Source organism: Cervus canadensis, chromosome 14, assembly GCF_019320065.1.
Source record: "Cervus canadensis isolate Bull #8, Minnesota chromosome 14, ASM1932006v1, whole genome shotgun sequence".
NCBI lineage: Eukaryota > Metazoa > Chordata > Mammalia > Artiodactyla > Cervidae > Cervus > Cervus canadensis.
The window spans coordinates 14,270,793-14,295,425 of record NC_057399.1 but is presented as its reverse complement, the minus strand read 5'-3'; the positions used below and the strand labels follow the sequence as shown (position 1 = coordinate 14,295,425).

Genomic DNA, 24,633 nt, shown 5'->3' with positions numbered 1-24,633 from the left:
TTGTCTGCAATTTGTGAAAAGACCCTATGAAAAACATGGGCTACCCAGAAGCCACTACAATGCCCTGACAGGTCCTGCTGAAATCAACACATCTGACATTGTTGTAGTACACAGAAACCCAGAGTAGATACAATTAAATATCTGAATTAAAAGAGAGAAAATATTCCTTCCAGAGTCATCCAACTTATTCTTCTCTCATAATAAGTGACTGAAGAAAAGTAGATTGCAATGTACCATAGTAATGTCAAGTAAAAATTTAAATGCATTACAAACAAATGATAAAAACAAGGAAATATAAATACTTAAAACATACTTTTTTTTTTTCATACTTTTTTACTTTATCATTATTTAGAGGGGTAGATGGGGCAGAGATGGATGCAAAATGCATTGTTTTTGTATGAAATGCCAAAATTTCATATGCAATTACCCCTTGATTATCTCCATCTAAATTTGAAAAGAATTTATGTCTTACTTTAATTGGGAAATTTTTAAATAGGCTTATTTAAGTATATTTTCAAAGTCTTTGTTGCTAGAAATTCTATTTTCCTGAAAACATGAGCAGATAGGGCAGACATGTGAAATACTATGACTCTTTTGTAAGCTTCTTTTATTTTGCACAGGTCAGAAGTGATAGTACAGCCACAAAAATGGACAATCTTCAATATAAAAAAGGAAAGACAAGGCCATAGATTTGTGGCAGAGATACAGTTGAACCTGGATTCTAAGCATGATAAATGCATGAAAAGTCTTTAAGGTAACTTTGACTTGTACTTTAGGTTTTTCAAAGGAGAGAGATGCCATCAAACTTGAGAATAACAGATATATTTTTAAAACCTGTCACATAAGTGAAGGAATAGTGAGAATGTCTGAAGTTAAAGACCAGCTATGTTCCAAAGGAAAGGGCATTAGGCCCTGCTGTGTGAGAGAATCACTGTCCATAAAGTTTTTTTGGAACACAGTCACACCCATTCACTTTCACGCTATAGAAACACGATTGAGTGGCTGCAACAGACACGTATGACCTGCATAGCCTAAAATATTTATTCTCTGTCCCTTTACAGAGAAAGTTTGCTAACACTGTTATATATGAAGAAATGCAGTGGCACAGAACTTTCTTAATTTCAAACCATTCTACCCTGAAGGTAGTATCAGTGCTTCTAAAAATTCTTCAAACCCAATAAAAACAGAATAATTCAACTTACAGGAGAATTAAAGTCATCACAAGGGAATGGTAATAGGATAAAAGCAGAATGCAGAAATTCTATTAATGATATTTTACTTAACATTTTTTAAAATAAGAAAATACCAACTAATCAGAATCTTGTGCAATTTTGTCTGGTTGGTAAGTTTTTCTGTTCCTCAGCAATACAGAAGAATGATAAATTGTGCTTAGAATGTATTAATTTTCCCTTTAATGAAGAATTGCCAAGCCTCCTATTAGAAGGCAAAAAGGACCATGGTTTCATGGTATAATATTTCCCATCTTGTTTCCCTGCCAGTGGTTTCAATTTACATTTAGAGCTAAAATGCAGGACTTAAAGAGTTTGACCTCAATTCCATTGCTGCTCTTTCTCTAGCTGGTTTCTGATCAAAAACATTCTTAGTTTAATTTTGAATTGTTCAGCTGTATATACATGTGTGTGTGTATGTGTGTGTGTGTATGTGTAACTATAAAACGTCTCAAAGCCTTTTTGAAAGCAGGCAGTATTTATAAATTATAAATAATTGTAAACAACTATTAGGTGGTTGTGTTCATTTTAATATTGGTAAATTTGGAATGATAATTATATCAATATTTCCTTGTTAGCAACTCCTATTTATTTTAGAACTGCTCAGGACACACACAACTTTTTCCCAAACTTGTATTCTAACAATAGGCAGATTATGTTCTAAGACCACAATGAATTTTTTCCTAGGGAAGCCTATATTTTATTTCAAAACTCAAAAATGACTTTTAGCTCTAGAGAATGCAATGTGTACATTGTTAGATCAGAGATACATTTATATTCACACAAAAATAATGGAGAAATGTACATTTCTGTGTGACATGAAAGTTGTTCCCAATTCTATAACATGAAAAGATGTTAAAATATTAATCCCATATTTTAGACCAAAAAAGATTAAAGCTCCTATTCCCAGAAGTACAAAATGAGACAAACTATATCAGTCAGAAAGAGATCTATAAAATTCTAAAATCATCCCTATTCCTTTGGAAAGGATTATATAATTCAGAATACAAAGGCTGAGGTATTCAAATAAGGTTCTTTTCACCAAAATCCAAGAGCCTCAGCTTAGCAATGAACTAAGACGCTCATTTTTTTTTAAACTAATATAGTAACTGGATATACAGAATCAGGATTTCTATGTTGTTCTATGTATTCCCTAATTTGCAACTCATTAATGTTAAAGAAGATGAGAAAATAATATGAAAGTTAGTTTTAAAAAGAAAGTAACAGGTCACATTTGCACCATACAATAAGATAGAATTCTTGTCCACCAATGCATTTGTTGAGAATGCAATACCTTTGAAGATGATTTTTTAAAACAATGTAGATTTCATTATGTCTTTTATGCTCCCAATTCATGTCTCCCAGTAATAAACAAATTATTAATCTTTATATTTACAATTGGCAAAAGGAATTTCCTCAAACTATTTCAAATTTTGTTTTGAAACCTAAACATTTCCAGGGCCCCATATACAAATATTTGTTCTATGTATGCCGCAGTTTTTCTATGGATCCCCCCATTTCATGAAAGATTACTATAAAAACCTTAGATTTCATTCAAAGAACTCAGATTTCACAAAGTGCACTAGACCTAATAAAATAATTTTTGAAATACAGAGACTCTTGAAATGGGTAACTTCATCTCTGGTAACTCCTAAATGTTTTTCTTTCCTTAGCTTGTATAATTCTAGTAAATGGTGTTCTAAGGACAGAGGCCAAAACAACTGAAAGGCATTTCATTCAAGTTTTCCAAATTTTTTTTTCTGAACTTTTTAATGAATTCCTAAGTACATTTGAGAAGTCATGAAGACTTCCTTTAGTCTTTTTTTCTCTCTCTTTTTCCTTTTTGTCCTTTTTTTTTTTTTCAGGGCCTACATACATTTATTTGTTGACAAAACTAACTGACCCCCAACCCCATCCCAGCACTGGGTTTCTCCTAAGCATCTGTAGGCCTGTGCATATGACATGAGGAGCCCAGGAAGGAAGCCAACAGGAGCTGGGACCAAGGGAGGGGAGGCCATAGCAGTCTGCTACAAGTCACCTTGGTTTAGCTTTAGAAGAAGTTACCAGAAGCTATTTTCTGGGAAATATTTAATGATTGCCAGAACTCCCTGAATAAAATGGAAATGATGGCAAGGATTTACAAGGAAGCACAAATCAATGCACATCTAATAGCAAGCTTCCTCTTCACTTCATGACGGCATTTAGGGCTGAAAGAGATACGGGTGGACAACATCAACATTCTCTTACTGTCTACAATTTTTCCAAAGTTTTTTAACTACATCCAAGGTGACCACATTCTTGCAGGAACTGAGTTTTACACATTCCAAACTAACATGACAATAATTATTCAAAGACCAAGCCCTGGAAAAGAGAAAGAGGACGAAAGAGGACTATCTAATAATAGTTTATTAGAGTAGATTGTGAAATGTACGTTTTATGAAGTTTACAAAAAATCAACCCTCAAATTTACCTTACCCCTGAAAGTCAAAGTCACTTAGTTGTGTCCAACTCTTCATAACCCCCTGCACTATACAGTCCATGGAATTCTCCAGGCCAGAATACTAGAGTAGGTAGCCTTTCCCTTTTCCAGGGGATCTTCCCAACACAGGCATCGAACCCAGGTGTCCCACATTGCAGGAGGATTCTTTCCCAGCTGAGCCACAAAGTCCAAGAATACTGGAGTGGGTAGCCTATCCCTTCTCCGGGGGATCTTTCCGACGAAGGAATTGAATCAGGGTCTCCTGCATTGCAGGCAGATTCTTCACCAATTGAGCTATGAGGGAAGCCCCTACATATCCACCAACCCCACCACCCCATCCTTCTTCACCTTCTGATCCTGCCCTTCCAACCAGACAGAGGCTACAAATGGAACATTCAGAAACACACACAATGACTACACCTAATACAATTTCTAGACCATAAAAATCAAGTAAAAAAGTAAAAATTACAGGGGCAAAGATCTAAAGATGTCAAAGTTTCATTTTAAGATGCTTAGAAAATCAGTAATAGTAGATAAATCAAGATAATTGTTAGTGTTTTCATTTTCATGTGTGTTTAATAATAATGAGGTTTTTACTGAGTGTTTTCATGAGCACACGAATGGTGTCTCATATTTTCATGAAAACAAATTCACTTATGTGAGAAATGCAATGTAAGGACAGGTTTTATATTTCTCTAACATGTTTTTCTCAAATCATTCAACCACCATCGGAAGTTCCCATCATTATAACTTTGAGAATAGAACTTTTTTTTTTTCTCATAATTGAGTAAATCCTGCTAAAATTATCCAGGCTCTCCTCAAGAGATACCATTGTTCAAAGACTTGTAGTAGGAGAAGAGGATGGCAGAGGACTAGGTGGACGTGGATACATCAGGAATACGTCACTTCAGACACAGAAACGCACACAGAACACCAGCTGAGAGCGGACAGGAGGACCTGACCAGCGGAAAAGAACATAAAGAACCATGCAAAACTCAGTAGGATGAAGGAACTAGGGGGGGAAACAGGAGTGTTAGCAGGACTGGACCTGCCCTCAGCAGTGGGGGAACTGAAGCAGGGGTCCGATCCCCACAGCGGGGCAACTGTCTGAGTCAGAGGAGAAACACTGAAGGCTGAGAGTGAAACAGCTGATCTGTGGCAGCCTAAATGGAATGGGAATCAGACAGTCCTTGCCGCAGCCACACATATCCTGGATAGGAATGCCGGTCTCCTGGAAGGCGCAGCTGCTGAGAGCTGGAGTTTCGGGATTGTGGAGCAATCCCAGAGCAAGCACTGCTGTTGACTGTGGAGAGACGGGTTGAGGGGATGTGAGGGAGGAGGTCCTGGTGGGAAATGCTGGTGGAGGAAATCAGGCAGCCATGGAAGCAAGGAGATACTGCTGAGTCATGCATAGGGGATGGAGCCATGACCATAGCCTCTCGCTCCCCACACACACCAGCATCCAGAGCTGAACAATAGAGAGGCTGGCACATCAAACACCGGATGCACTGAACTACAGAGTAGGACCACACCCAGAGTGCTCCTTTAAGAGACTGATGCGCCAAACAACAAAGAAGGACTCCAGGCAAGGGAGCCCTCTAAACGCCTGAACGGGCGGAGCTACAGAGGGATAAAGACTGGCCAAAGGGGCCTTCTGATCACCAGCTACAAGAAACTCGAAAAAAGACTCTGATGGGGTCATAACTCTTGTGCAAAGGCAGTCCATGTCCCTGCACACTTGGCGCCACCAGGGTCCCCGCAAGCCAAGCAGATGCACCACCTTCATGTTCAACTCTCACTGGAACAGAGCTGACACAGGCAAAAAGTCTAGCATCTATGCACTCAGGGTCACTTTGGTCGTGTCTGACTCTTTGCGACCCTGTGTCGCAAAGACTGTGTGACTTTCCAGGCTTCTCTGCAAGAAAGGGGGCTCTCCAGGCAAGAACACTGGAGTGTATTGGCCAATACAGGTTGCCATACCCTTCTAGAGCACTATATTTCCTGCTGCCCTAGCCACCAGCTCCCCTGAGTACCTTTGCTGCCAGAACCCCTGTGACCCAAGCAGCTGCACCACCTCCACCCCTGGCCCTCACAGGGGCAAACCAAAGCGCTCCAGGGCAGCCTCAGGAGCTGAACGACCCACATGGAGAGGTGGAAATAAAACCACAACTGAAACCCAGGGGCAGTGTGGCTAAGGAAGAAGACCCCAAACCTTCCCATCAGCTGCACAAGCTGCAGATTAAATCCACACGATCAACTGGGCAGACTCCGTGTCTATGGAATATACAAAAGGCCACTGAGAGCTCCCACAAAAGAGAATGCACTAGCTCTGATAGCTGTGGACACTGGAGGCAAGAATGCACAGGAGCAGGACCAGACTAGAATCTGCGCTGCCCCCACAGCAGGTCCAGAGACCAGCACAGTGTTGGAGGGACTCCTAGGGAGGCGAGGTGGACTGTGATTCCCAGGGAGGGAAAGGACTCGGACAGCAGTGACTCAAGAAAAACATTTATTATTATTTTTTTACTTATTCTGTAGATTCTTCTCGATTTTGTTTTGTTTTGTTTTCCTTTTTACCCTCCTCTGTTGTAGTTGTCCTCCAGTACTCTTGCCTGGAAAATCCCATGAACGGAGGAGCCTGGAAGGCTGCAGTCCATGGGGTCGCTAAGAGTCAGACATGACTGAGCAACTTCACTTTCACTTTTCACTTTCATGCAGTAGAGAAGGAAATGGCAACCCACTCCAATGTTCTTGCCTGGAGAATCCCAGGGACGGAGGAGCCTTGTGGGCTGCCATCTATGGGGTCGCACAGAGTCGGACACGACTGAAATGACTTAGCAGCAGCAGCAGCAGTTGTAGTTGTCAATTTTATTGGCACTAAGAAATCCAATTAAGCTTTTGAGTTTTGTTTTATTTTTTTCAGTCACATTTTTAATTGTCATAAACCTCTGCCTGTATATTGGGCTTTTGCAATTCTGTGGAGTTTTCCTCTTTTTTTCTCTTTTTTTAATTTTAATTTTTTAAACCTATTGTTATTTTTCCTACATTTATTCCTTTGTTTGCTTTTCCTACTGTTCTTTTCCCCTTTCAGTTAATCTTTAACGTATATAAATCTTCGTTATCTACCTCTATTTAACTTTGCATATCTATTCTTTCTTTCTCTCCTTTCCTCTCAACATATTTGTTAGTTTTATTTTCATTGCTTTATTCCCCAATTGGCATCTTGCTTCAGCTTTGTTTTCCAGTTTGTGCTTTAATTAGCTTTGTTCTGATAGATATAATTTTTGGTTTCCTTTGTTCACGAGTCAATCTAGTACACTTTATTATTGTTGGACTGTTTTGATTTTGATTATGGGTGTAAATGTATATGTGTATATTCAGTTACACTTTTTATTGTTTTTATAAACCTTTGCCTCTATGTTGTGCTTTTGCAGTTCTGTGGAGTTTTCCTTTTCTTTTCCTTTTTCCTTCTTCCGTTTTTTTTTTTTCTCTTTTTTTAATTTTAATTTTTAATTTTTTAAACCTAATTATATGTTTTCTACATTTATTCCTTTGTTTGCCTTTCCTACTGTTCTTTCCCCCTTGCAGCTACTCTTTAATGTATGTAAATCTTCTTCATCTACCTTTATTTAGCTTTGCATATCTATTCTTTCTTTTCTTTCTTTCCTGTCCTCTCAACATATTTGTAGTTCTGATTTCATTGCTTTATTCCCCATGTGGCACCTTGCTTTAGTTTGGTTTTCTAGTTTGTGCTTAAGTTAGTTTTGTTCTTAACTGGTAAATATAATTTTTTATTTACTTTGTTCACCAGGTCAATCTACTGTACTTTACTTTTGTTGGACTGTTTTATTTTTCTCACGGGTGTATATATATACGTGTATATTCCATTATTTTAATTACAATTTGCCTGATTTTGTAACTGCCATTTCTCTAGGGTTCATCTTTGGTTTCTCATTTTTGGAAATTTATTTTAATCTCACTTAATAGCACGAAAAACCATTTGTGGAATCTTCGTTCCTGACCAGAGATCAAGCTCTGAGCCTTTGGAGTGGGAGCACTGACTCCAGAGAACTAACCCTAGTGAGTATCAAATAGTGAGAACTCACACAAAGGAGACCATTTGAATAAAAGACGCTGCATCACCCAACCACCAGTAGCTCTCTGTGCAGGACGCCTCATCTAAACAACAAACAAAACAAAAATACAAACCCAATCATCAACAGACAGGAGTACCACCTCACTCAGCCTTGCCCATCAGAGGAAAAATAAACAAAACTCAGCACAAATCTCACCCTATATGAAGCTCACAGAAACCACTGGACCAATCTTAGGAGGACAGAAACCAAAAGGAAGAAAGAATTCAACCTTCTTTAAGGAAAGAATTCAACTTACCTTGAAGCCTGGGAAAAGGAGACCTCAAACACAATAACTTTAAAAAAAAATAATGAAAGGGAGAGAAATACTACACAAATGAAGGAACAAACTAGAAACACAGAAGCCCAAAGAAATGAAGAGGAAAGAGGCAAAGTCCCTGAAAAAGAATTAAGAATAATGATAGAAAAGATGATCAAAAACCTTGAAAACAAATTGGAGAAAATGCCAGAATCAGTTAACAAGGACCTAGAAGGATTAAAGAATAAACATACAGAGACAGACAACACAATTACTGAAATTAAAAATGCTCTAGAAGGAATCAATAGCAGAATATCTGAAACAGAAGGACAAATTAGTGAGCTGGAAGATAAAATGGTGGAAATAACTTCTGCAGAGCAGAATAAAGTAAGAAGGATGAAAAGAACTGAGGATAGTCTCAGAGACCTCTGGCACAATATCAAATGCACCAACATTTGAATTATAGGGGTCCCAGAAGAAGAAGAGAAAAAGAAAGGATATGAGAAAATTTTTGAAGAGATTAGAGTTGAAAATTTCCCCAACATGGAAAAGGACATAGTCAGTCAAGTCCAAGATGCACAAAGAGTCCCATACAGGATACACCCAAGGAGAAACATGCCAAGACACACACTAATCAAACTAACAAAGACTAAACACAAAGAAAGAATATTAAAAGCAGCAAGGGAGAAGCAACAAGTAACATACAAGGGAACCCCATATGCTTAATAGCTGATCTTTCAGCAGAAACTCTGCAGGCCAGAAGGGAATGGCAGGATATATTTAAAGTACTGAAAGGGAAAAATCTACAACCAAGATTACTGTACCTGGCAAGGATCTCATTCAAAATTGGTGGAGAAATAAAAAGTTTTTCAGACAAGCAAAACTTAAGAGAATTCAGTACCACCAAACCAGCTTTACAACAGATGTTAAAGGGACTCATATAGTCAAGAAATAAAACAGAAGAAAAAAGATCTACAAAATCAACCCCAAACAATTAAGAAAATGGCAATAGGAAAACACATATCAATAATTACTTTAAATGTAAATGGATTAAATGCTCCAACCAAAAGACACAGACTGACTGAATGGATACAAAGCAAGACCCATACATATGCTATCTACAAGAAACCCACTTCATACCTAAAGACACATATAGACCAAAAGTGAGTGGACAGAAAAATATATTCCATGCAAATGGAAAGCAAAAGAAAGCTGGAGCAGCAATCCTCATATCAGACAAAATAGACCTTAAAATAAAGAAGAATCCAAGAGATAAGGAAGGATGCTACATAATTATCAGGGGATCAATCCAAGAGGAAGACATAACAATTGTAAATATCTATGCACCCAACATAGAGCACCTCAATACATAAAACTGATGCTGAAGCTGAAACGCCAATACTTCGGCCACCTCATGCAAAGAGTTGACTCATTGGAAAAGACCCTGATGCTGGGAGGGGTTGGGGGCAGGAGGAGAAGGGGACGACAGAGGATGAGATGGCTGGATGGCATCACTGACTTGATGGGCATGAGTTTGAGTAGACTCCGGGGGTTTGTGATGGACAGGGAGGCCTGGCATGCTGCGATTCATGGGGTCGCAAAGAGTCGGACACGATTGAGCGACTGAACTAACTAACTATGCACCCAACATAGGAGCACCTCAATACATAAAACAAACACTAACAGACATAAAAGTAGAAATTTACAGTAAGATGATAATAGTAGGAGACTTGAACACCCCACTCACATCAATGGACAGATCATCAAGACAGAAAATTAATAAGGAAACACAAGTCTTAAATGATACATTAGATGAGATGGATCTCATTAATATCAACATGACATTCCATCCAAATGCAGAATACACCTTCACCTCAGGTGCACATGGAATATTCTCCAGGATAGACCACATCTTGGGTCACAAATCAAACCTCAGTAAATGTAAGAAAACTGAAATCATATCAAGCATCTTCTCTGATCACAATGCAATAAGACTAGATATCAGTTACAAGAAAAAAACTGTAAGAAACAAAAACATATGGAGACTAAACAACCCATTTCTAAATAACCAACAGGTTACTGAAGAAATCAGAAGGGAAATCAAAAAATTTCTAAAAACAAATGACAATGAAACCATGACAACTCAAAACCTATGGGATGCAGCAAAAGCAGTTCTAAGAGGGAAGTTTATAGCAATACAATCCTACCTCAAGAAATAAGAAAAACATCGAAAAGACAACCTAACTTTACACCTAAAACAACTGGAAAAAGAACAACAAAAAAACCAAAATTAATAGAAGGAAAAAAATCTTAAAGATCCAAGCAGAAATAAATGAAAAAGAAAGAAACAACAGTAAACATTAATAAAAATAAAAGCTGGTTCTTTGAGAAGATAGACAAAATTGACAAAACTTTACTAAACTCATCAAGAAAGAAAGAGGAAAAATCAAATCAACAAAATTAGAAATGAAAAAAGAGAGGTTAAAACAGACAATGCAGAAATACAAAGGATTATAAGAGATTATTATGAACAACTATATGGCAATAAAATAGCTAACCTGGAAGTAATGGACAGATTGTTAGAAAAGTTCAATCTTCCAGACTGAACCAGAAAAAAATAGAAATTAGGAACAACCCAATTACAAGCACTGAAATTGAAGCTGTGCTCAAAAATCTCCCAAAAAAAACACAAAAGCCCAGGGCCAGATGGCTTTACAGGAGAATTCTAGCAAACATTTAGAGAAGATCTAATGCCTATCCTTCTAAAACTCTTTCAAAAATTGCAAAGGAACGCTTCCAAATTCATTCTACAAGGCCACCATCACCCTGATACCAAAACCAGACAAAGGCAACACACAAAAAAAGAAAACTACATGCCAATATCACTGATGAACATAGATGCAAAAATCCTCAACAAAATTTTAGCTAATAGAATTCAGCAACACATCAAAAAGCTCATACACCATGATCAAGTTGGGTTTATTCCAGGGATGCAAGGATTCTTCAATATACACAAATAAATCAATGTGATATACCATATTAACATTGAAAGATAAACCATATGATAATCTCAATAGATGCAGAAAAAGCCTTTGACAAAATTCAGCACTTATTTATGGTTAAAACTCTTCAAAAAATTGGCATAGAAAAAACCTACTTCAACATTCTAAAGGCCATATATGATAAGCCTACAGCAAACATTATTCTCAGTGGTGAAAAACTGAAAGCATTCCCCCTAAGAAAATTATAGGACACTAATGAAAGAAATCAAAGATGACATAAACAGATGGAGAGATATTCCATGTTCGTGGGTAGGAAGAATCAATACTGTGAAAATGACATACCCATAGGTGCATGGGTTTATTTCTGGGCTTTCTATCTTGTTCCATTGGTCTATATTTCTGTTTTTGTGTCAATACCATACTGTCTTGATGACTGTAGCTTTGTAGTATAATCTGAGGTCAGGAAGGTTGATTCCTCCAGCTCCATTCTTCTTTCTCAAGACTGCTTTGGCTGTTCAGGGTCTTTTGTGTTTCCATATGAAATGTGAAATTTTTTGTTCTAGTTCTGTGAAAAAATGCCATTGGTAATTTGATAGGAATCGCATTGAATCTGTAGATTGTTTGGTAGTATAATCATTTTCACAGTACTAATTCTTCCTACCCAGGAACACGGAATATCTCTCCATCTGTTTATGTCATCTTTGATTTCTTTCATTAGTAGTCTTACAATTTTCTGTGTACAGTTCTTTTGCCTCCTTAGGTGAGTTTATTCCTAGATATTTAATTCTTTTTGTTGCAGTGGTGAATGGACTGCTTCCTTAATTTCTCTTTCTGATTTTTCATTGTTAGTATATAGAAATGCAATTGATTTCTGTGTATTGATTTTGTGTCCTACAACTTTGCTAAATTCACTGATTAGCTCTAGTAATTCTCTGATATCATCTTTAGGGTTTTCTACGTACAGTATCATGTCATCTGCAAACAGTGAGAGCTTTACTTCTTCTTTTCCAATCATTTTATTTCATTTTCTTCTCTGATTGCTGTAACTAGGACTTCCAGAACTATGTTGAATAATAGTGGTGAAAGTGGACCCCCTTGTCTTGTTCCTGATCTTAGGGGGAATATTACTCGGTCACAAAAAGGGACACATTTGAGTCAGTTCTAATGAGGTGGATAACCTAGAACCTATTATACAGAGTGAAGTGCATCAGAAACAGAAAGATAAATACCATATTCTAATGCATTGAACTGTGGTGTTAGAGAAGACTCTTGAGAGTCCCTTGGACTGCAAGGAGATCCAACCAGTCCATCCTAAAGCAGATCAGTCTTGGGTGTTCATTGGAAGGACTTATGTTGAAGCTGAAACTCCAATACTTTGGCCACCTGATGTGAAGAGTTGACTCATTTGAAAAGACCCTGATGCTGGGAAAGATTAAGGGCAGGAGGAGAAGGGGATGACAGAGGATGAGATGGTTGGATGGCATCACTGACTCAATGGATATGGGTTTGGGTAGACTCCGGCAGTCGGTGATGGACAGGGAGGCCTGGCATGCTGCGGTTCATGGGGTCACAAAGAGTCGGACACGACTGAGCAACTGAACTGAACTGAATGCACATATATGGAATCTAGAAAAATGGTACTGAAGAATTTATTTACAGGGCAACAATGAAGAAATATACATAGAAAATAGACATATGGACATGGGGAGAGGGGAGGAGAGGGTGAGATGTATGGAAAGAGTAACATAGAAACATACATCACCATATGTAAAATAGACAGCCAATGGGAATTTGCTGTGTGGCTCAGGAAACTCAGACATATCAACATATCAACCCCTGTATCAACCTAGAGGGGTGGGGTGGGGAGGGAGATGGGAGGGAGGTTCAAAAGGGAGGGGATATATGTATACCTATGGCTGATTCATGTTGAGGTTTGACAGAAAACAACAAAATTCTGTAAAGCAATTATCCTTCAATAAAAATAAATTAATTTGAAAAAAAATAATTGTAGCAAAATAGTGACACACCAGGGTGTCTACATGCCTGTCAGATATTTACCTGTTTGATCACCTCTCTATATATTAAACTACTGAAGTACTGACCAGGGTACAATAAACAGTGCAATGTAACTGGTTTTGAATTCACATTTGAATTGATTGAATAGTTTATTTAAGACATGGAAGTAAAATATAAATGGAAGATATCAAGAAGGACTGAAGCAGATAATCCTCTAAGAGAGTGCCAGGAGAGCCAAGGAAAATGGAGATGTTGCCATAGTTACCAGGAAACACAGTACTAGAACCTCAGTGTCAGAAAGAAATTGAAAATGCAGCAAAATAAGCTCAATTCAATGATCATTTTTGCCTCTGTACTTTAATTAACATGATCTTGGCCTTTGGAAACAACCCAGAATGGGGGGTGGGGGCGGGGCGGGGGGCAGGGGCAAGATGGGGAGTGTCTTAAATTCTTCCTATTGGCAACAATCTATTCTTATGAAGCTCTCTCTCTGGAGCCTCTATTACAAATCAGTGTAATCAGAGACACAGCCTCCTTCTAAAATGATCTCCTGATTAAGGAATTGATCTGACCTGTCTATCATTCATGGAAACCCACCACCATCAGTAACCTAGGAAAACTGTGGTTCTAGTAGAATCACCCTTTTGTCAGTTCTATATCACCCATGGGAGTTATTTTTGTATCATAGACAAAGTCGGTAGTAAGAACCTAATAGTTGCTTATCATTAGCCCCAGCATACACTATATTCACTTTTTTCTTCACTTTATTTTAGTAACACTTATAAATGAAATTCAAATATTTATAGCAAGCTGATCAAAGGGACCATAATCACAATATTCACAGATGAAAGACACAAAGAAAGGCAGAGAGAGGGAGAGAATTTCTATCTATAACAGGGCTTACACACAGCAATAAACTAGGCCTAAAGTAAAATTGGGCTAGGGACTTTCCTGGCAGTCCAGTGATTAAGAATCCACCTTCCAATGCAGGGGTTATGGGTTTGATCCCTGGTGTGGGAACTAAGATCCCACATCCTAAGCCCACACGGTGCTCCCACTGAGTCTGCACTCTGCAAGAGGAGAAGCCCACAAGGAAAGTCCATGCCCCACAATGAAGAGCCTATGCACCTCAACAAAGACCCAGGAGAGCTAAATCAAAAAAAAAAGTTGGGTATTATGAAGTAAATTTATTATGTCTTCCTATTAACTGATTTTTCTCATATAAAAGTTTGTAGGACTCTGAGAAGTCTACCCCGTCTACCAACTACTACATAAATGATGGAGATTATAGATAGAAGTATAATTAGAAAGAGGGACATCTGTGAAGTAACAAACAGAAAGGGAAGCATGCTAATGTTGGAAATCTAACAGAAGTCGGTGAGCCCAGTGATCTGGAAGTGTAGCACTGTGCATCTGTGGTAAATGAGTGAAAAATACTTGAGTAGCTTGAATTTATGTCTATTCGATATGACCTGACTTTTTTCCATTCAGATCCATTTCTGGACCTTGTATCTCATATACACAAAGTTCCACAGGAAGAAATTGAGTACAATCACTTTCTTCTCAAACATCAACAGGTCATGACTTAAATGCCACCTGAGAGCAGATGAGTTCCAAAATGAGCTTTCTGTGTGACTCTCCAGAATTGGTAAATGATTGTCTCACATGTTATCTTTAATCAGAGATTTTCAAGTTTAAGAACTTTGTATGCTTATCATTTTAAGTCATGTATATTTTTACATAATATGTACTCAGTATATCAAGAAAACTCAAGAGATTTAACTGAAAAACTTCATAAAATTATATACTTGGATTAATTTGTACAAAATATTGTTTAAGACTAAGCATTAGTATTATAATATCTCTAAAGAATATGTACAAATCTATGAAATAAGATGTATGTTTAAACAGTAAAAGGAGGGAAAAAATCCACACATAAACACACACACACACACACATAATAAACCAAAAAATGCAAAATGCCATTAAGAATATTTTAAAAAATCAATGTCAAAAATCATCAAAGGACTTCCCTGTTCACCCAATGAATGGGAATCTGCCTTGCAATGTCAGAGACACAGGCTCAATCCCAGGTCCAGGAGGATGCCACATGCACAGAGAAGCTAAGCCCGGGTACCACAACTACTGAGCCTGACTGAAGCCCGCCAGCCCTAGAGCCCACACGCTGCAACTACTGAGCCCGCGTGCCTAAGAGCACGTGCTCCCCAACAAAAGAAGCCGCTGCAGTGAGAAGCCTGTGCATCGCAACAAAGAGCAGCCCCCACTGGCCACAACTGGAGAGAGCCCACATAAAGCAATGAAGAACCAGTGCAGCCAAAAAACACAAACAAATATAAGTAATCATCAGGAAACAAAATAAGATACCCTCTACATAATATTGGCTATACGGTTAACAGAGCACTGAAGTCTCCAATGGTGTCGCAAAATAGGCATTTCCATACATCACTATTAGAAGAATAAATTATACAGTCTTCTTGAGGACAGTTTAGCAATTTTTATTTGAAATCTTTAAAAATGTTCATTTTGTAACTTTTGAGCCAGTAATTCCATTTCTATGGCTTCATTCCAATTAAACAATAAAAAATGCAAACATTTGAGTGCAAGAACTCAAATTTCTCATTTGAGTTCTCATGAGTGAAATTTCTCATTTCTCATGAGTGAAATTAGAAGCAATCTGTGTGTTCTGTAGGTTCAATATAGGGTGATATTTAAATAATTATATAAAATTTCTATAATGGAATAACAAGCAAGCATCTAAAAATGTTTTTTTAAAAAATGTATAAGAAGAACATAGTACAAATTTAGATGGAAAAAAGACAGATACAAAACTATATTTACAGAATGATCCATACTGAAGTATGTTATAATAATGCCACATCTTAATTTCATTTTAATAAACTAAAAATATTTCATTTGATCATAAAGATCCTAAATCAGTGATCAACACACTTTTTCTTAAAGGTAAGATCACAAATACTGATAGTTTAGGCATTGCAGGTTTAATTTGTATTTTATTTTGTATCTGATCACAGGCTAAGAGGCAAAATCAAAGACATAATACAGGTTATCATATAACCATTTAAAATACAACAAATTAAAGTTGTAAAATCATTTTCAGGTTGTAGGCATTTAAAAAAAAAACAGGCAGCTGACTGCAATTTTCCAACCCCCATCCTATGTTGACAAACTTAGTAAGTTTTCATTACTTTCTGGTTTAAAATGTCCTATTCAACAGGTGTGAATATTAATACCTGCCCTGGGCACCTCACAGATTGCAGTAAGAAGCTGACGTGTAAGAAAGCTTTTGGCAAATATAAAATTTTTTAAAAATCACAATATGGAAGAATTTGCTCTCACCTGGAGTTCCTTTTTCTTTTTTCTACCCATCTAAATCCTATCAGTCCTTCAAGGACTATCTGAGATTAAACCCTTTACCAAGAGGCCACTCCCACTCCTAAAGCTCCAGCAATCTCTTTCTTCTTCAAAGGATGAGAATACCATTTAGATTTCTGCATGTGGTGGCACTAGTGGTGAAGAACCTGCCTGCCAATGCAGGAGACGAGATATGTAGGTACAATCCCTGGGTCGGGAAGATCCCCTGGAGGAGGGCACAGCAACCCACTTCAGTATTCTTGCCTGGAGAATCCCACGGTTAGAGGAGCCTGGCAGGCTACAGCCCATGGGGTCACAAAGAGTCGAAAACGACTGAGGGACTAACACTTTCACTTTCATGTGTACGTGATATTATTTTTTTCTCAAATTAGATGATACGTATCTTGAGGAAAAACTTGTCTTGGACATTATTTTCTATCTCTCACTACAAACAGCTAACCATAGTCATTTTAATTTATTATACATTTAAAATGGGCTTCCCTGATGCCTCATCACATTAAAAAATATTCACTTGCAATGAAGAATATGCAAGAGATACGGGTTTGATCCCAGGGTCAGGAATATCCCCTGGAGGAGGAAATGATAACCCGCTCTAGTATTCTTGCCTAAAAAAATCCCATGGACAGAGGAGCCTGGTGGGCTACAATCCAAAGGGTCACAAAGAGTCAGACACGACTGAGCAACAGAACACACACACATGTACATTTAAAATATACCAATTAAATTAAATGACAGGAATTGTACTATTGCATCTGTTCCAGAAATACTCAACTTTGTGATCCCAGGGTATAAAGACTTAACTACAAAGCAGTCTTTTATTTTAAATTTTTAAAAGACATGTACCAATAAAAACAAACAGGTACAAAAACATCATTTAACTTTCCAGGGAAGCAAAACCGCTTCCAGTAAACCACAGCTACCACCAAGACCTCCCACTTCACTGCAAACTGAAAACAGTGATAGTTCATGATCAAATACCTAGGACTGGGGAGGCCGTTTACTACCAATAATCATAGGGAACTGATTGTCTATATATTCAGTTATTCTAAGCTATTCTCATTTACAAATATAAAATCTCAATTTTTATGACATGAAATCATTATGTGTCATTAAAAAGCTGCAAAACTTCAAATAGTGACTAATAATGTGCATGCGGTGACCCTTCACACTGCACATATTCCAAACCAATATCCCCTCTATGTTTCTTATTTCATTACTTTTATCTTAAAAAAAATTTTTTCAGGTATCTTTGGCAAGCTATGACAAACCTAGACAGCATATTAAAAAGCAAAGACATCACTTTGCTGACAAAGGTCCATATAGTCAAAGCTATGATTTTTCCAGTAATCATGTACAGATGTGAGAATTGGACCATAAAAAAGACTGAGCACTGACAAATTGATGCTTTCAAATTGTGGTGCTGGGGAAGACTCTTGAAAGTCCCTTGGACTGCAAGGAGATTAAACAAGTCCTAAAGGAAATTAACCTTGAATATTCATTAGAAGGACTGATACTAAAGCTGAAACTACAATACTTTGGCCACCTGATGTGAAGAGCTGACTCGTTGGGAAAGACCCTGATGCTGGGAAAGACTGAAGGCAAAAGGAGAGGAGGGCAGCAGAGGAAATGGTTAGACAGCATCACCAACTCAGTGGACATGAATGTGAGCAAACTCTGGGAGACAGGAGAGGACAGGGAAGCCTATGTGTTGCAATCCATTGGGTTGCAAAGGGATGGACACGACTTAGCAACTGAACAACAAATCTTCGGCAAAGGTACTTTAAGCAACCAAGTATAATTTGGAGCTTATCCCTGAATGACCTAATTGTATACTAAATGTGCTAGGTGTTATGAAGAATGTGAAGAAGTGGAATTAACCTCATAAAATCACAGTAGACTATGCTGTAAGGCCAGGGAACAGTTGCTCTGGGTATACCATTTCTCAGCTTTCTGGAAGTGAGATAGACTTGAAACAAAACAAAAGAAACTCTAGGAGATAGAAAAATCAAAAGAGATGCCCTCAAGGCCATCATTAAAAGGTCTACAAATAAAGAATGCTGGAAAGGGTATGGAGAAAAAGGAACCCTCCTACATACTGCTGGTAGTAATGTAAACTGGCATAGCCACTGTGGAGAACAGTTTGGAGGTTCCCTAAAAAACTAAAATCAGAACTACCATATGACCCTGCAATCCCACTCTTGGGCATATACCCGGAGAAAACTATACTTCAAAAAGATACATGTACCCCAATGTTCATAAGAGCACTATTTACAATAGCCAAGACAGGGAAACAACCTAAAATTCCATCGACAGAGGAATGGATAAAGACATGGGGTGTGTGTGTGTGTGTGTGCGCGCGCGCGCGCGAATGGGGGGGAGGGTCAGCAAAGCCCCAGATGTCAAAATATCTGAATAAAAAGACATGTGTAATACACATCCCCAAAGGCCACTCTCCTCTGGCTATGCTCACACTCCGCAGTGGGTCCGCCCACAGGTGCCACAAGACCAAAAGAAGGGAGCTTCTGCCCAGAGCAGTTGAAGTCAAATACCCAAGGAATAGCTTTTTACATGGTATAGTCACATCTACTACAAAGTGTAAAATGACTTAAATATTTATGAGACCCAGGTTTGAAACCCACTGCCCCTGAGGATGTCATTTAACCACTCAAAACCTCTGTTTAAAAAAAAATCTGCTCAATACTGGTGATAATATATATCAAATTTTTGTGATAATCTAATGAATGCAGCCTAGAACTATAAAGCACTATGTAAGTTTTAGCATTTGTAGTTACTTTAACAGCATAAAAATAGATTGACAGGAGTGAATACTAAAGTGTTTATGGTTGAAATAATATATGCAGAATTTTCTTTAAGTGACCCCAGAAAACAAACAAAAAAGTGGAGAAGATTGATGACAGAAGATTGAAAAAAATAGTAATTATGAAGCTGAGTGATGTACATGGGAATTCATTACACAGTTCTTCTTTTGTGTATTCATGAATATTTTCATAGTAAAAAAAATTTAACGTAATTTGAGAGAGAGAGAAAAGCAGCATTAGCAATCATTGGAGTACTGCTATTTTATTCAAACCCAGACTCTACTATACAATATTTATTTTTGCTATCATGAATCAAAAGCCAATCCTCTTTCTATAGACTCCTGGATTACTAAGATTACTTGATCTTTTTTCAGTGGTTCCAAATATCTCCAGGCTAAAATTGACTTAGGTTAATCAAATTCTTATTATAATCCAGTTGTGTTGAGCAATGGAATTCCTAATGGTAAAACTATAATCAACATGTTATGACTGTTTCATGATGAAAGGTCCTATCCAATTAGGGAATTTCCCTAATCAAAGGCCCTTCACCCTCAAGAGAGCTTCGCTGAATAGCAATGGAGGTTGCTTAATTAGTGAGGTTAAAACATCCTTCAGAAACAAGGTCAAGATGACATTTCTATCTGTGCCAAGCAGATGAAAGAATCCTCCAAATACAGCACTCATAAACCTTGGTGTGAAAATTTCTTTAAGACTTAACCAACAAAAGGAAAAGGAAAATACATCAATCTTAATGGTATCAATAAATTTTTCTAGCACATTCTAGGTATTAGAATTACATAAGTGTTTCCATAAAGTGACCAACTTTTGCTTAAGAAAACTTTTCCCCAAATTCATTGTTTTGTTTTAAGAAATAAGAATCTTTTAAAAACAAACAACCATGAAACATAATTCCATAACTATAAAACAATCAACAGAGGAAATTTAAAAAGAAGCAATTCTCTGAGAATCTTCTTTTCATGATATCTATAAGGCCTCTTAAAGAGACTGCAGGAAATATTGAGTTAGTCTGTGATTATCTCTCAGGAGATGAACAATATAAAAGACCCTTTAATCAAAACACTGTATTCAACAATACAGCACTTGATAATCAGTGTCTGTTAAAGGAAATGAGAGAGGATGCATCTACACAAATATACTTGGTGGTGTCAGATCATTCAAACTGCAAAGAATCATTAACCCCCTTCAATGTGTTTTTCTGTTTCTACTTGACAAACCAATTAGCCTAATGGAAATTATTAACCCAAAATAAAATTCTCTTTTCTCAGCCTTAATTGTGAAAGAGCCATAAAGAAAAGCTTTGTTTTTATGAAGACAAAGTAAAATGCATAGTATTCTATGGGTTCATGTGTTTGACTGAAAGTACCTTGAAAATTGTTCTAAAAGCTGCTAACACTATGGAAGTGTATGACTGCCTTACTATAGATGCCAGCCAAATTATGACAAGCAACTATGATAGTAGGATACAAAAGCTGACCCGAATCACAGCCAGGAATTTGGGTTATAAAGTTGAATGCCCCAGCTGCAGGATTGCAGCGTAGAACAGCACCGAAGGCCAAGTGACTGCAGAAATTGAAGCTGCTCAGACCAACATCTTTTAAGAGAAGTCTTAGAAATCCATTACCCATTGCTCCCTCTTTTAAAAGAGATTAACTGAAAGCCTACTTTGCATTTTCTCCAGGAATACCCAAAGAATGCATCTCAGGCCACCCATTCTCTCCTCCACTCTCATCCCTTCTGCTTGGGACTTTCGGATCCTTGACCCTTCCCATCTATGTCCTACGCATTCTAAACACTGAACTGAGTGCTGCTCATAGAAGCATTATTTGCAATATGCCAAAATTGGACAGTCTCAGTGTCCAAAAGTAATAGACCTGATAAATACAAAAAGTGTGATGTATCAATGATATGGGATACTATACATGAATTAAATTAATGCACCATAACCATATGCCTTAACACCAGTGTAATATTAAACATAAGAAGCAAATCACAAAGTAAGGTAAACAGAATGATTCCAGTCATAAAGATTTTTTAAAGAGGCAAAATTAAGCAATTTTTTAGGATGCATACATATGTGATAAAACTATAAATAAAAACAGAATGATGGTTATCACAAGGGTCAGGCCATTTATGGTCTCTATTTTAGAAACAGGGTAATGTACTGAAAGGATTTTTATGCATTGGATAATATTTTATTTCTTAAGATAACTGATAGCAATACGAGTGATTTCCAGTTAGTCTCTATACTTTCCAATTATCTTTCCAATTATCTTTCCAATTGTCTATATGCTAGAAATATCATTTACATATAAGAAATTTTTTAAATATACACAATTTTTTTAAATATAAAACTAAAAAAGACTCTTGTACTGGAAATGTTATTTGTGAAACATCTGAAAACAGGGCTTTGGAAATATAGAGAAGGGTAGGAAGGCTATAATGGGCAAAAGTGCTATATAAACTGTTACTACTAATTTAGGCTATGCTTGTTATAAAATATGGGATGAGTCATTGCAATCATTGTTTAAATGAAGTCCCCAAATAAGTAGTATGTGTGTGTGAGTTGGGGCTCAGCAAAGAAGTAACACACACCTGAATGTGAACTGTTATGAACAATAGTTCCTAGAGAGATGGTGGGCAAGCTGAAGTAAGAGATGAAAATCAACAAAATCAGATGTTTTCATAAAAATATCTGTCTGTTGGAGGAAGGTCAAGTTGCCATGAAGTAATAACCTGCTTAACAAAACAGCACTGGAAGATGCGATGGACCTAAGTCCACATGAAGATCATAGGCCCTAAAATGTGTTAACAATCTAAGAGCAAATGTTATGCCAACATTTACTGCATAAAAGTAGAGGTGGTTAGGTAGAATCATGAGAACTGAGCAGGTAACTATTACGACACAGAGAGTGCAGGCCTTTCTTAAGAAAAATCTACTGTAAACCTAACAGAGGAAAACCTTGACAGTCTAGACATAGGCATGGTGGAAAATAAATGTTGCTCCAGCAGGAACCCACATTCTTAAGTTCCCATGGCTACAAAGATGTCAGGGGCAGAAGCAATCCAGAGCTGGATAATACTCTGGATAGGTATCCAGAGCTACCATCACTCATATAATTTCATAAGGAGAACTCCTAGGAATCATCCTTGGTATCTTCTGTTCTTCATGTACTATTCCAGTTTCTCGGGAATTTCTAATCCATTTTAACTCACCAATATCTTATTTCTGAGTTTGTACTATCAGTGCCCTTGGATACCATCATCTCTGGTCTAAACCATATCAATACTGATTACTAGATGAAGATTCCTGCGACTCAAAGCTTGTTTCACATGCAAGCAGCATCAGTGCTCTGTAAGGACTGGCCAGACAGATTCTCAGGCTACACGAGGACCAACTGACTCATAATCTGCATTTTAACAAAACCCCCAGGTGGTTTGTGTGCACATTAAAATCTGAGAAGCACCGGATTAAAGGGCATTAGACACTTCCTTAGGATTCTATGGACAAATGGTAGTATTAAACCAAATTAGTTACCACCGGTATGAAGGTAAAGAGAAACAAAAGCCTTCACTCGTTAATAATATGTCTAGACCCTTACTCTCTCCAATGACAAAGAATACTCAGAGTGCATGCTTCAATGTGTTGATGTAAACAGCTCTTGAATTGCAATTTCTGTTTTTGTGGTTTAACTCCAGGTGGTAGGAGGATGGAGATAGGAATTCTCCTGCATCTTCTTGTGGGCCTTAGTCCAGTGACACAAACACCAAAAGGACCAAGAAAATCTTGCTATTTAAGCCAGAAGGGTCTTCAGGAATGCACATATTGTAAATTAACCAGATATCTAAAAGTTTGTGTGTTCAAAAACACAGATGAATCTCAAAACATTATGTTGAGTAAAAGAAGCAAAACACACACACACAAATACACATTGCTCTACAATCTCATGTAAATGAAGCTCAAGGAGAGATAAAACTAGGGACTTCCCTGGTGTCTAGTGGTTAAGACTCCACACATCCACTGTAGGGGGCACAGATTTGATCCTTGCTCGGGGAATTAATAATCCCACATGCAAGCAGCGAAGTCGAAATTTTTTTTAAAAGAAAAGGTAAAACTACGTTATGATGATAGAAGAAAGAAGAATGTTTATTTCTGGGGGAGGGAGAAGATTATGGATAAAGAGTAATATAAGAGACATTTCTGAAGGGATGGAAATATTCTATATCTTGATGTGGGTGGTGGCTACATGGATATTTACATATGCAAAAATGCACTAGCTGTACTTTTAAGAATGGTTCATTTTATTGCATGTAAATTATACTTCAATAAGAAAAAAACAAAGTAAATAAAATTCATATGTTAAATATGATTTTTTAAAACAATTGTAATTAATTCACAATGCTGTGTTGTTAGTTTCATGTGTGCAACAAAGTAAATATAATTCATATAAAAGGGAAAACTTGAATGTACTTCGGCACAGTATTTTGAAAGTTCCATCTTACCAAATCATAGCCTAACTCAAAAGTAGGAAACCTAAGGCCCCTAGGCCACAGCCACACCCATCTGTTTACAGAGACTGAATGCTATTCAAAGCCTAAAATGTTTACTAGCTTGTGCTTTTCAGAAAAAATTCACCAACCCTGCCTTAGGTCAATAGTCCACAACTTTTTTAGGAATTCATGACTATCTTAGAATCCAGTGAAAGCTATAGATTATCTACTCAGGAAAACACACAGCTTCTTAAATATAAAATGTTATTCATAATTTCAGGAAATTCACAGATCCTCTGAAGCAGTCATCAACCCCAACTTAAGACTTCTTGTTTGAGGTTTTCATCACACATTACTAAACCACTCTACTGAGAACAGTCCACAGGTTGGCTGTCTTTTCTTTGAACCACAGATGATTGAACTCCCATTTCACATTCTTTTTTGCTCCATGGAACTACTCACAGTTATAAGCAATAACCAAGTTGCCCAGGTCACAACATCCAGTCCTGTGTCAATCAAATTTTTTCTCCCTCTAGGTGACAGTCTATATACTACTTAGCCGTAAGAAGTCTTTCTGAAAATGTAATATAGTTTGGTGCCGGGGGAGACCAAAAATATCAGAAGTGAGGAACTAGCAGTCCCAAGCCTTTGTTTGAGAAAAAAAAGCACAAAACAATAGTTTACAGACAGAGAAGTGAGCAGTGTCACATTCACGTGTGAATAACATTGCATGTTTCCACTCCTGGGCATACACCCAGAGAAAACTGCAATTC

General features: G+C 37.4%; 1 long non-coding RNA gene across 1 annotated transcript; it reads left to right on the top strand.

The window, feature by feature from the left end:
- Positions 1-615: 615 nt before the first annotated feature.
- On the top strand, positions 616-18,713 carry LOC122453069. Its single transcript, XR_006272934.1, has 3 exons — positions 616-627; positions 1,500-1,501; positions 18,558-18,713. It is a non-coding gene; the product is annotated as an uncharacterized LOC122453069 (long non-coding RNA).
- The last annotated feature ends 5,920 nt before the right edge of the window (positions 18,714-24,633 follow it).